The 12652-nt window shown below is 40.9% G+C and overlaps 1 long non-coding RNA gene across 1 annotated transcript; it reads left to right on the top strand.

Annotated features, from left to right (window-relative positions):
* The first annotated feature begins 1452 nt into the window (after window positions 1-1452).
* On the top strand, window positions 1453-5091 carry LOC131382962 (uncharacterized). Its single transcript, XR_009212594.1, has 3 exons — window positions 1453-1705; window positions 3017-3223; window positions 4900-5091. It is a non-coding gene; the product is annotated as an uncharacterized LOC131382962 (long non-coding RNA).
* The last annotated feature ends 7561 nt before the right edge of the window (window positions 5092-12652 follow it).

The raw sequence follows: 12652 nt of genomic DNA, 5'->3' as shown, positions 1-12652 counted from the left end.
TTTTCCTGATGTTAGCCAGCATTGTTCAAGACAGATGTTCAGGGTTCTACAGAATAAGCTTATTTTTCATGGCAACCATGATCTGAGGTAAGCATATTTCCAGACTCAGCAGGAAGGCTTACATGTGCAGCTGTAACACACATTTCTTAGCATATCTACAAGTGTCAGAGACACTCCCCAAAAGATGTTTCCTTCTTAGCATCCTATTGTTAGTAGTTTGGGTTCAAGGTTAAAACACCAAGTATTTGAGGGGATGTGGAAGAAAGTCAGCTTGAAACAGTAAACCAGTAAAACTGTGTGTCTTAGAAATTTTTAACATTAATTGTTTCCGGCACAAAAAGAGACATGAACTCTCATCTAAGAATCTTTAGACCATATCAATCTCGTAAGGCCTTAGTGAAAACGCCATGGTTTTGAATTTTGCATAACCAATGTCTGTGAAAGCTATTACATTTTATGATTTATGATTTCTTTATTTTTTTGAAACAAAGTCTCACTCTGTCACCCAGGCTGGATTGCAGGCTGGATCACAGCTCACTATGGCCTTGACCTCTCAGGCTCAAGCGATCCTTCCATCTCAGCCTCCTGAGTAACTTGGACTATGGGCACACACTGCCATGCCCAGCTAATTTCTTTGTTTCTTGTAAAGGTGGGGTTTCACCATGTTGCCCAGGCTGGTCTTCAACTGCTGGGCGCAAGCAATCTACCCAACTCAGCCTTCCAAAGTGCTGAAATTATAGGTGTGAGCCATGGCACTGAGCCAAAAGCTATCATATTTTAAGTGAAATCTTATTAATGCCATCAGTTTGTTTAATATGTTTAAACTTTGTGATAAGCTTAATCATTATCACAAATTCTGAATAATGAGGTTCACATTAATATAATTTTATGTGTGCAACAAAGTGATCAGTGCTTCCAAGTAGCACATAGTTTAAAACAGACAGATGATGCCTTATATGAAATTAGGTTTCTGAACTGCCAAGCTTTTGCTTAAGGTTCTGTGTGCTGTTTGGGAAAAGGCCTAGATGCAGCGAGGCAAAAATAGGGAAGGTTTCAGAGTCAAACTGATAGAATTTACAGTACTGGTTCTATCACTTTCTGGCCTTAATATCTCAGACACATCTGCAGATCCTCTGAGATTTTGTCTCCTCATCTGTAAGACGCTGGTGTGAGGGTCAGATGAGATAGTGCCCATAAAATAGCTAGTGCAATTCTTGACACCTATTGGGTACTCAAAAGATGGTGAATGTCATTAATAATTCTGGTGGCTTTAGTATTGCCTACAACTACTCTGACACACCTCCCTTCAGAAGGTAAAATATCTGCTTCTTCTCCCTCTGGATGTGGGCTGGACAGTAACTTGCTTCTAATACCTAGAATATGGTGACGTCATAATGTGAGACTTCCAAGTCTGTGTCATGAAGAGGATACACATTTTGCTGCCACCCTTTGTGTTGTGAGAATGCTCAAGCAGCCTGGGAAGGGGTCCACATGGGAGAGCCCAGTGTGGAGGAGCTGAGGCCTTCCACCAGCATCCAGCACCACATTGCTGGCTGTGTGAGGAAGCCACCTTAGAAGCAGATTTTCCAACCCCAATTGAGCCTTCAGATGATTGCAGTCCTGGCTAACATCTTGTCTGCAGCCTCATGAGAGACCTTGTGCCTAAGCCATCCAGCCAACTTGTTCCTGATTCCTAACTGAGATAGTAAGTGTGTATTGTTTTAAACCACTACACTTTGAGATAGTTTGCTATATAGCAATAGATAATTATTACAGTAAAAATTGCAGTAAAACTCACCCCAGAGTAGGATGAAACACCTGAATCAGTTAGCAGCCCGTTTCTGTCCAGGTAGTTACAATGGAAACCAAAAGTCAAGATGGCAATTAATTTGTTAATGTATTTATTTCTTTAGCAAATTTACAGAGCCCTGCCTGGGCCGTGGGCCCCATCTGAGTTGCTAAAACCAGGATCTGTTACTGGACAGAGACAAAGGCTCTCAATGTCCTCTGTACCCAGATCTAACCCAGGCCTCAGTGATACCTCTAAGGTTCTTCTGTTCAGCTGCTGCTTCTCATCTCTCTGCCACATGCCACAGGCATGCCACAACTGTCTTCTCCTGGGACCACTGACAGAGCAATCTCTTAACTGGCCTTCCTGCTCACATTCTTGTCCAATTACAAGACACATTGGTAATGATCAATGATAAGGAGCCAGTCTGAACCATGTAGACCAGATCTAATTATTTTCCTGCTTAAAACTTTCTGGTGTCTCCCCATCCACTTAGAAAACAACCAGACATTCTCTGGTCTATAAAGAAAGACCATGATCTGAACCCTACTTACCTACCTCTTCAAACTTGCTACCTCCCTTCTCTCTATCCTTCTTCCTTCTCTTCCTTCAGCTCATTGTCGGGTATTGTTATAGTAAGGACACCAGTGAATTACCCCTCCCTGATCCACATCCTTGTGTGGCCCTCCCACATTAACTCCAAGCTTGGCATGTGACTTGCTTTGACCTTTGTGACAAGAGCAAATATGATATATGAAAAGGCTTAAAAAGCACTGTAGATTTGGGATTTCTTTTTCTCTGGCTGCTTCTGAAAGAAGGCTCAACTACTCTGCTGCTTCATGAGAGACATAGGAGTCACTTTCCTCCATCTCTGCCAGCCTCCAGACATGACATGAGCCCAACCATCATGAGCTAAGCCCAACCCAAACTGCTGAGCCACAGAGTTGTGGCAAATACATGATTGTTGGGCTGAGTCACCAGGTTTTGAGGTTGTTTTGTTACTTAGCAATGGATAACTGATAAACACACCAAACTCACTCCTGAGTCCTGGGACTCCTTGTTGCCTCTGCTTGGCCATGTCCTCTCATGGAAGGCTCCTTTTGGTCATTTAGATCTCAGATTAAATGCCACCACTCTGAAAGGGCTGCCCTGACCACTCAGGCCAAAGTGGTCTTGTGTTCACTGTAGAAAAAACAAACTTTTATTTCCCTGTTCTCATCCTACAAGATTAAGCACAGAATCCTTCTGTGACCAGATGTGTGTGGGGTTTTCTTCATCCACCAAGCAAGCCATGATTCTTCAGAGGATGCCAGCTGAGAGTCCTCTCATTCAATTCAATTCTGACACCATCCAACTGGAGACAGAGTCAGATCACACAGGTCAAGGACTCAGTCCTAAAAAATGAAGCAGCACCATTGATGTTGATTGAAAACCGTAAGTTGTTTTACCTGTGCTTCTAACCAATCAGCTACAAATCAGGTTCCCAAAACCTCCTTTATCAATTTGATAAATTTGCAAGAGCAGCTCAGAGAGCTCAAGGAAATGCTTACATTTATCAGTTTATTATAAAGGATATTACAAAGGACACAGATGAAGGGACCCATAGGGCCAGGTATGTGGGAAAGGGTATGGAGCTCCCATGCACTTTCAGGGTGCACCACCCTCCAGAAGCCCCCACATGTTTGGCTGTTTGTTTGTTTTGTTTTTGACAGAGTTTTGCTCTTGTTGCCCAGGCTGGAGTGCAATGGCATGATCTTGGCTCACTGCAATCTCCACCTCCTGGATTCAAGCAATTCTCCTGCCTCAGCCTCCCAAGTAGCTGGGATTAGAGGAATGCACCACCACACCTGGCTAATTTTGTATTTTTAGCAGAGACAGGGTTTCACCACGTTGGTTAGGCTGGTTTTGAACTCCTGACCTCAAGTGATTCACCTGCCTTGGCCTTCCAAAGTGCTGGGATTACAGTCGTGAGCCACCGTGCCTGGCTGTGTTTGGCTATCTGGAATCTCTCTGAATCCTGTTCCTTTGGGTTCTTACAAAAGCTTCATTACGTAAGTATGACTATTAAATTATTGGCCATTGGTGATTGGCTTAACCTTCAGCCCCTCTCCCCTCCCTGGAGGTTGTGGGGTGAGGCTGGAAGTCCCAACCCTCTAATCTTGCCTTGGCTCTTTGGGTGACCAGCCCCCATCCTGAAGGTACCTAGGGGCTGCTAGTCACCAGTCCACTTATTAACATACAAGAAGACATTTACCATTTTAAAGGTTCCAAGGATTTTAGGACAAAGACCAAATATACATTTCACAACCTCACATCCACTCTCTGCATATCATCATGTTTTCCTTATACTGCAGCACCTCTTATGGCCTGATGTTTTCTGCTTTACCACATTTTATCAGATCTAAGACACTGTGGATTGTAACCCACATCCCAACTTCAGAAACTAAAAAATGTGAATAAAAAAGAGTGGTTTGAGAGGTCAGCCATGGTGGCTCACGCCTGTAATCCCAGCACTTTGGGAGGCCAAGGCAGGAGGATCACTTGAGGCCAAGGGTTTGAGACCAGCCTGGCCATCATGGCAAAACCCTGTCTCTACTAAAAATACAAAAATTAGCTGGGAATAGTGGCATGTACCTGTAATCCCAGCTACTCAGGAGGCTGAGGCAGGAGAATCACTTGAACCCAGGAGGCGGAGGTTGCAGTGAGCTGAGATCATGCCACTTCACTCCAGCCTGAGCAACAGAGCAAGACTCCATCTCAAGAAAAAAAAAAAGAGTGATTTGAGTTGATAAAATACAACATTTGATGATTTATTCCTTTTTGTCTCTCCGTGGGAAATATATGCCCCATGAGGGCATATATATATATATATACCCCATGACCGCCTCTTTGGTCTTGCCTCCTCCAATTATTCTCCATATTGGAGAAAAAGTAAATTTCTAAAATGCTAATCTAACCATGCCACTCTTCTTAAAATGATTTATTGGCCCCTCGCTCCATTTAGGACAAAATGAAAATTACTTCCATGACTCATATGCCCTCTGAGACTGAGTTCTTGCTAACACACCCACCCTGAATCGGGTCACCCTCTGCTTCGCTTATTTCTCCAGCAGCATCCTCCTGCCCTGGGTCCTGGACCACATAATCTTGCCTCATGGTCACCACCACGCTGACTCTTCTGGATGTTCTCCCTCCTCTCCTCACGGCTAATGCGAGCAAATCACCCTTTCTCAGCTGTCACATTCCCATGGAAGCCGCCTCTGCCCCTCCCAGCTGCTCTCACATCCCCCATCATAAAACCTTACACCAATAACTATTACAATTATAAAATACTTGTATAATTGTTTACTTGTTTATTTTATCACATATTGTGTTTTTTTTTAATTGTGTCTAACACCTACTGTGAGCCAGATATAGTTCTACATATTGAGGTAACATCAGTAAATAAAACAAGAAAACTTTCTACCATAATGAAGCTTTGGCTTCAATGAAGGTAGACAGACAACAAATAAGACAAATATAAAAAATATGAGGATGTAACATACTAATGAATGCTATGGAGAAAATTAGGGCAGGAAAGGGGAAATCCTAGTGGCTGGGAGGGGCTGTGGTTTTACATGGGATGGTCAGAAAAGGCTCCAGTGAGAAGATACACTTGAGTAGAAACAGATGAGGAAATGGAATTAGCAGATATTTCAGGAATAGCATTCTAGGAGGTGAAAACAGCAAGTCTAAATCCCTGAGGCAGGATGCTGGTCACTGGTGGTAGATTTTAGTGACATTCTTAAGGAAGTCCCTGTGGCTGGAGCACTTAGCAAAGGAGAGTTCTGAGAGGCGACGTTAAAGAGGCAATGAAGGGGATGACATAGAGCCTCATAAGCCTTGTTAGTAGGAGAGTGACAATAAGCCAAGTTCTCAAAGGATCGCTTTGTCTCATATGTTAAGAATTGACTTTAGGAGACGAGGAATGGAATCTGGGATGTCAGTGGGAAAATTGCAATCATTTGAGCAAGAGACAATCACATTCCTTCACATTTGTGAAATGTGGTGATGAGAAATGGAAGAGGTGAGAAAAGATCAGAATCTGGCTATGTTTTGGAGAGAGAGCCAAAGGGATTCCAGATGGCTGCAGTGTGGGGTATGTAAGATTAAGAAAGGTGTCAGGAGTTTTGGCTTGAGCAACTGCAAGGATGGAATGGGCATTGACCAAGATGGGGAAGGCTGAAGGTAGAGAAGGATCTAGGGGAAGGAATGGGAGTTAAGTTTTGATGTGTTAAGTTTTTGATGCCTTCTAAATAGTCAAGTTGTAGATATCAAAGTTGCATATATAAGTCCAGAGTTCAAAGAAGGTGGCTGAGCAGGAGATATAAATATAGGAGTTATCAGCATATAGAAGATAGTTGAAGACTTGTGCCCAGAAGAAATTACCATGAGGGTAGTATAGACTAGAAAACAGGTCAAACCAGAACTCTGGGCACTCCAACAGTAGTCAGGGAGATGAGGAGATGGGAGAGAACAACCAGGAGAATGAGAAGCTCCATCAGCAAAAAGGAGGATGGAATCTCCTCCTTTGATTCCATGAGGAAGGGATCATCAACACCATCAAATGCTTCAGGGAGATCAGATCGGCTGAGCTTTGGCCATTGATCACCTTGACAGGGTGGTTTTGGTGTCAGGATGGGGAATTCATGTCTTTCTCTCTCACTAATCAGAATGAACAGCTGCGTTTTCTGTCATTTACACCCCTATATTCCTAGCATCTAGCACAGTTTCTGAAACAAACTAGATATTACATTAATACTTGTTAAGTGAGTGATTGGAAACTGATTATTAGTTACTTTAAGATGGTCCTTAGATAAAATTTTTCAGGAAAATTTACAAAATAATTTCCCTATAATTTGGAAATTTAACTGCTTTTTTCAATGGATAAGAGTCATGGAAAGATAAGATGATGACAGCATTTTTACCTTAATAAATGTTAGGTTTTCTCATAATCATTGTAAGCCCTCCTTATTTTTTGAGTTCCTAAATAAGAATCCATGCACAGAGCAGGTGCTTCTATGTCTCGCTGGGAGGGAAAGAGGTCTGCTCATTGTTTTGGGAGAGAGCAACCTTCAACTTGGTCTCAGAATGGCCTTTGCTCATTGGTGGGGAAACATTTTGCCTGATGGGAATGCCTGATTGGAAATGGCCCCAAGAACCCTCAAACTAATCGCCTTAACTATTGATGTCGGGAATTCCTTTAATAGAGTCAAAGCTTTTCATCCTATAATTTTCATGATACACTAGTTGAAGTTATAGAGAAAAGGCAGCTAATTTTTACTTTCAATGCATGGGCCTTTACATGAAGGCACAGTCAGAGTACCACTGAAACACAAGCATGTTGTCCTGTGATTTCTAAGTGTTTATTGCTCAGCCATCTGTCAGATTCCACATGCACAGATGAAGGAAAGAGGCAGGTGGAGTCATTCTGAAAGAGTCTTCGTGGAAACCAGGTCTTGGCCACTCAATGGAGGAGCAATCCCTTCGTCACCAGGACTCCACAGGAGCAGCAAGTCAGGACCTGGTGTACATCCTGGGGCCTTAGGCTGGCCTTAGCTACAGCTGTTGGGCCTTATATCCCACGGAGCCAGCTGGACGTGCTCCTGACTGGCTTACCTCTGGTGACAGTGGCCAGCTCTCAGGGTTCAAATTGTCGAATAGCATCTGCAGGGACCACACAGGTAGTTACAGAACTGTTTTTCTCATCAGTGGGGTCTAGGCATTGGGGCTGAGGCTGTTCAGGTGAACATAACCCACCAATCCTTTTTAAGACACATAACTAAAAGTCATTTACACAATCCATTTCAAACAGAACATTAGTGCCGAAACTGCCGCATTCTAAGCAAGTCTCCTCAGCCAGCTTCACATCTGAGGCCCACAGGTATCGCTTTGGAGTCAGATGATGACCAAAGAACCCCACTACAAAGCAGGAGGAGATTATCCAGCTAAATCTCACCAAGACACCTGGGAAGGGGAACAATGAACTGAATTCATGTCAACATGTACATGACAGATACCGGCTACTTTCTGAAAGCAGGTTTTGTTCAAAGTGGGAGGGAATGGGCAGGTCCTGAGTGTTTGAATGTGAAATTGAGAGGGGGAAAGGGAAGGATGCAAAACACGACTCCATCATTTGCTTTTCCTAGAGACAGGATCTGGCTTTGCAGCCCAGGCTGGAGTGCAGGGGTACAATCCTAGCTCACCATAACCTTGAACTCCTGGGCTCAAGCCATCCTCCCACCTCAGCCTCCCAGGGTGCTGGGATTATAGATGTGAGCCACCATGCCCAGACCCCATCATTTTCTAAACATTATTCAAGAACTAGTTTACTTGTAGATTTCTCTTCCCAGTGCAAACAGGATTTTGATGTTCCCCACCCTGGACCTGTCGTGGGGTGGGGGGAGAGGGGGAGGGATAGCATTAGGAGGAATACCTAATATAAATGATGAGTTAATGAGTGCAGCACACCAACATGGCACATGTATACATATGTAACAAACCAGCACATTGTGCACATGTACCCTAGAACTTAAAGTATAATAATAATAATAAAAGAGGATTTTGGCCCAAAATGTTCTAATAGAGATTTCCTATTTCCCAAGGCTGCCAATTCATTGCTTTTTCTCTCAGATGAAATGTGTATGATTTTTATGATGTTCAACAGTGCACTCATTTATTCATTTGTATTTACCCAACAAATAATTATTATTCACTGCAATAAATTCTGTAGAGATGGATAAGTGACAGCTCTTGTCCTGTAAATCACACCTGTCTTCCAAACATGGCAGAAAATCAAAAAAGGAAATACATATAGTTAATAATAGTTTAAACACTGTGATATATATATAATTAAAACATGACTCCTGTAAGTTAACATTTTGGTTAACACCCTTCCAGAAACATTGTTATTTTCTTGCTTTCTCTATTTTTCTTATATTGATTTATTGTTTAGGTAGCTTTAAAGTATATTTCTCATAGGAAGATAAAGACTTTCTCATTACAAACTTTAAAATTGTGTATTAGAAAAAAACAAATTAAAAATCCAAAATCCTCAAGCAAAGCATAGTTTTATTCAATTCTTAATTTAACCAAGTGGCAGATGTTTTGATTTGAAATTGATTTTGCTGTATCAAACAACACTGTGTTGAACATCTTTGTGCATCTATTCTCTGGATGTTGAACTGTTAAACTACCCTATAGAAAGGCTGCATGTGGTGGCATTACACAAATGCTAATTGTGAAAGAAAGCATGTTACATATAGCACGGTGTTTTGTGGTTGAAGTAAAATTGATTATTATTGTTTTGTTCTTTGTGGGTTTCTGTAGATATGTTAAGCAGAAATTTGAGACGAGACTAGCTAGGGAAACATTTGCTCTGTTAAAGTTTATTGCTACTTCTACAACAGCAACTTCTTTGGAGTGGACGATGGAAAGAAATAACATGTTTAATTTTGGTCACAGGCCCATACTTAGTTTTGAGGCTAAACCTTTGAAAGTGAAAAGCTTGCTAACAGCAGCTAATGGTGTGAGCCAAAGGCCGGTCTGGTTCCCTGTGTGGTGGGATATTGCCTTATCACCTACTTTGTTTTGCTAATGAAAATAACATTGGCAAACAAAAATAGCAGCTGCCGTGGTATTGGGCTATATACTTTACAGTAATTATCTTACCTTACACTCACAATTCTCTAACAGGAAGTAACTTGAAGTAACAGAGAAGTAACTTGAAGTCACAATGGAACCAGGATCTGATCGAAAAGATTGGACTCCAGAGCCATGCTCTTGACATGAGCTACCTTGACTTGAATAGTTCACAGATAGGACAATGAAAATAAACTCCTAAGGGTATATGAAATGAAATCAATTTGATTTGAATAAGATAGTTAATCATACATACCTGTACAATATCTTTCTAAATTTAAAGTACACATTGATTATTTTTTCACAAACTTTTATGAGTACCTTGTATTTGCCAGGCACTGGGATACACAATGATGAGCAAGGCAGATGGGAACTTTGTCTTCACAACGACATTGGACTGTGAAGGAGATGGGTAGGAAAACCAGCAGCTGCAAGGATGTGTGGTACAGCTTTTAAGAGGGAAGCCCACAGTGCTATGGGGGAGTCAAGGAGAGAACCCAGACTTTGCACCTTAGGTCCAAGGTTTACTCCCAGGTAGCTGGCACTGCAGGCGTGCACCACCACGCCCAGCTAGTTCTTTGTATTTTTAATAAGAGACGGGGTTTCGCCATGTTGACCAGGCTGGTCTCAAACGCCTGACCTCAGGTGATCCGCCCCCACCTCAGCCTCCCAAAGTGCTGGGATTATAGGCATGAGCCACAGCGCCTGGGCTCAAGATTTATCTTCAAGGTGAACTGAAGCTAACTAGACATGGTTTATCTTCACACAGACAGCCTGAAAACAAAATTTAGTCACATCCATGAATTCTATTGGAAATATTAGACAACTGTAACATTCAAGGTTCATGGATAGGTTATTTTTTATTTTCTAACTGGCCTCATGGTATGACCAGATTTCAGATAAAGCTTATAAAAATATATATTGCTTTTGGAAATTTGGCAGTTTTCTTTTGTTTAGTGCGTCTAATAATTTATGGATCTCATGGGGAATTCGTTTAGCTCTGGTTTCTGGGATGTGCTAGGACTTTATAGAAATCCTCTGACAGGCAGCTTTTAGAGAGATAGAAGTTTGTAAAATTTATATTTCATTCTTGTCTCTGAACTCTCTTGATATCTGATTTCCCAGCTGCTAAGCCACATACGTTTTGATAGCCTTCACTATGAAAACTGAGGGTGTCCCACGGTGATGATCGTGCCTACCCTGCCTCATAGGGGCACGTTAACGGAGTAGCCTGGACACTCAGGCACTGGTGATCCTGTGAAACGGACTACCTCTGTCTTTGCTCACTGTCTCTTCAGCATGTGCAATGCCTGACGCAGAGTAGTTACTTGATGACTGGCTTTTTTTTTTCTTTTTTTCTTTTTTTTTTTTTTTTTAAAGGAGAGAAGTGTGTCTCCGGGAAAACTTAAAAATATAGATAGAGAAGATAGGTGGATCGATCCGAGGTTGTCTACTAAAGTAGCCCATTTTCCAGACTGCAAATTCCTTTTGACTGTTTGTTTTGTACATGTAGAGTATGTGGAAGAAAGGTCACTTTAAATGAGCAAAATATGTTAACATTTTAACATATTTAGCTGTTGCTAAAAATATCCATGTTTCATTCCCCAGTGTCAAGTAACACCTCTCACTGAGAGGCATCACCATATCTCTGAATGACCTGGAGATGCATTTGGAACACATGCTTTGAGCAAATGAGCTTCTTGTTAAAATATAAAGCATATTTTCTAAGTTATTATATCAAGGGGAATAACAGAGGAAAGATAGTATGTTCTAATTATCTTCAAAATTTGCCCACCTTCCATCAAAATTTATTGTAACTGAAAGGAGCAGCCTCTGAAAGATGGATTATTGGCTCTTCTGCTTTGAGCTGCTGATCTCAGAGGGAAACAAATGGCACTTGCTGGATCTGAGCACAGAATACTAACAGCACTTCGGCATTAAGGGAGATATTATCAGGGAAAGTATATGATATTCACCATCTAATTCTTTTCACTTCTTTCAGTAAAGACACTGAAGGAAGAACTGATTTTAATCTGAGACTACTTCTTTCAAAGAAATCTCAAGAGATTTAGTGTTACTGGAGAAACTAAAAGATATGAAAGTATTTGTTACAAGCAAGACAAGCTTTAAAACAATGTCGAATAGGAAATGTACACCTGGTGACCTGTCCCCTACCTGGAAAGATAGTGAAAGGGATCTGATAGGGACAACTGTCACTAGGTACTGATGTTACACTCACTTTCTAATGGAAAGACAACAAAGACCAAGCTCAGTGGGTATTCAATGATCAGACAAAACTCTCGAGAAGCATGAGGGTCTTACCTGAACGTACGTTCAAAGAAGTGTTCTAGCACCAGGAAACACTTAACAATATACAGAGAAAGGAAGCTCGGACTGATGTTTAGGTTGTCTATCTAAAATGATCCCAGGAGAGGCATAGATGGAAAACTATTCTGCACATTTTTTCCTCAGAAATAGAGTATTAGTTTTATAGCGTACCTTTCACCTAAATATTGAGACTGAACCTGTAAAGCAATGGAGTCTTTAATCTAATCACCTACATCAGGATGCCTGGAAAAATTGTGACAATATATATGTATGTACATAATTTCTGTTTTGAGCAGGCTTGCGATTTTTAAAAACAAGCTTTAATTCAGTTGAAATAAAAATTATGAAATATTAAAAGCGGTGATTTGCAAATAGTATATATGTAAGTATTTGTGTATTGTAAAATTAGTAAGTTACTGAATGTGATATGTAAATTGTGTTGGGTTCAGTATGATCATTGTAATTATAGGAAAATAGAACAAGTAAGACTCGTGATTTGATCTGAATATTTGACATTTGTGTAACATGAGTGACTTACTTGCTTTAGACTGATATTCATAGTGGTACAAATTGTCCTTCTATTCATACTATTTCTCATGGGATGCCAATATGTGTAAGATAAAATATATATTCTGAAATAATATATTCTCTGAATTATCTAATAATAAGTAGGCATTTTGCTAAACCACTTAAAAGTGGAAATAATTGATGAATAATATACCAGAGAACTTTTTGTGGTAAGAGTAATATGAAATAGGGTGAAGTATATCAGCCACAAAAGCCAAAATCCCAGGAAACATAATTATCCATTAACCATGTCTTTTGCTTTGTTATTAATGGATAAGATATGAGGCT

The sequence above is a fragment of the Hylobates moloch genome, unplaced genomic scaffold, assembly GCF_009828535.3.
Source record: "Hylobates moloch isolate HMO894 unplaced genomic scaffold, HMol_V3 SCAFFOLD_3, whole genome shotgun sequence".
NCBI classification, from domain to species: domain Eukaryota; kingdom Metazoa; phylum Chordata; class Mammalia; order Primates; family Hylobatidae; genus Hylobates; species Hylobates moloch.
The sequence above is the reverse complement of the archived record's forward strand: the minus strand, read 5'-3'. Positions and strand labels throughout refer to the sequence as shown.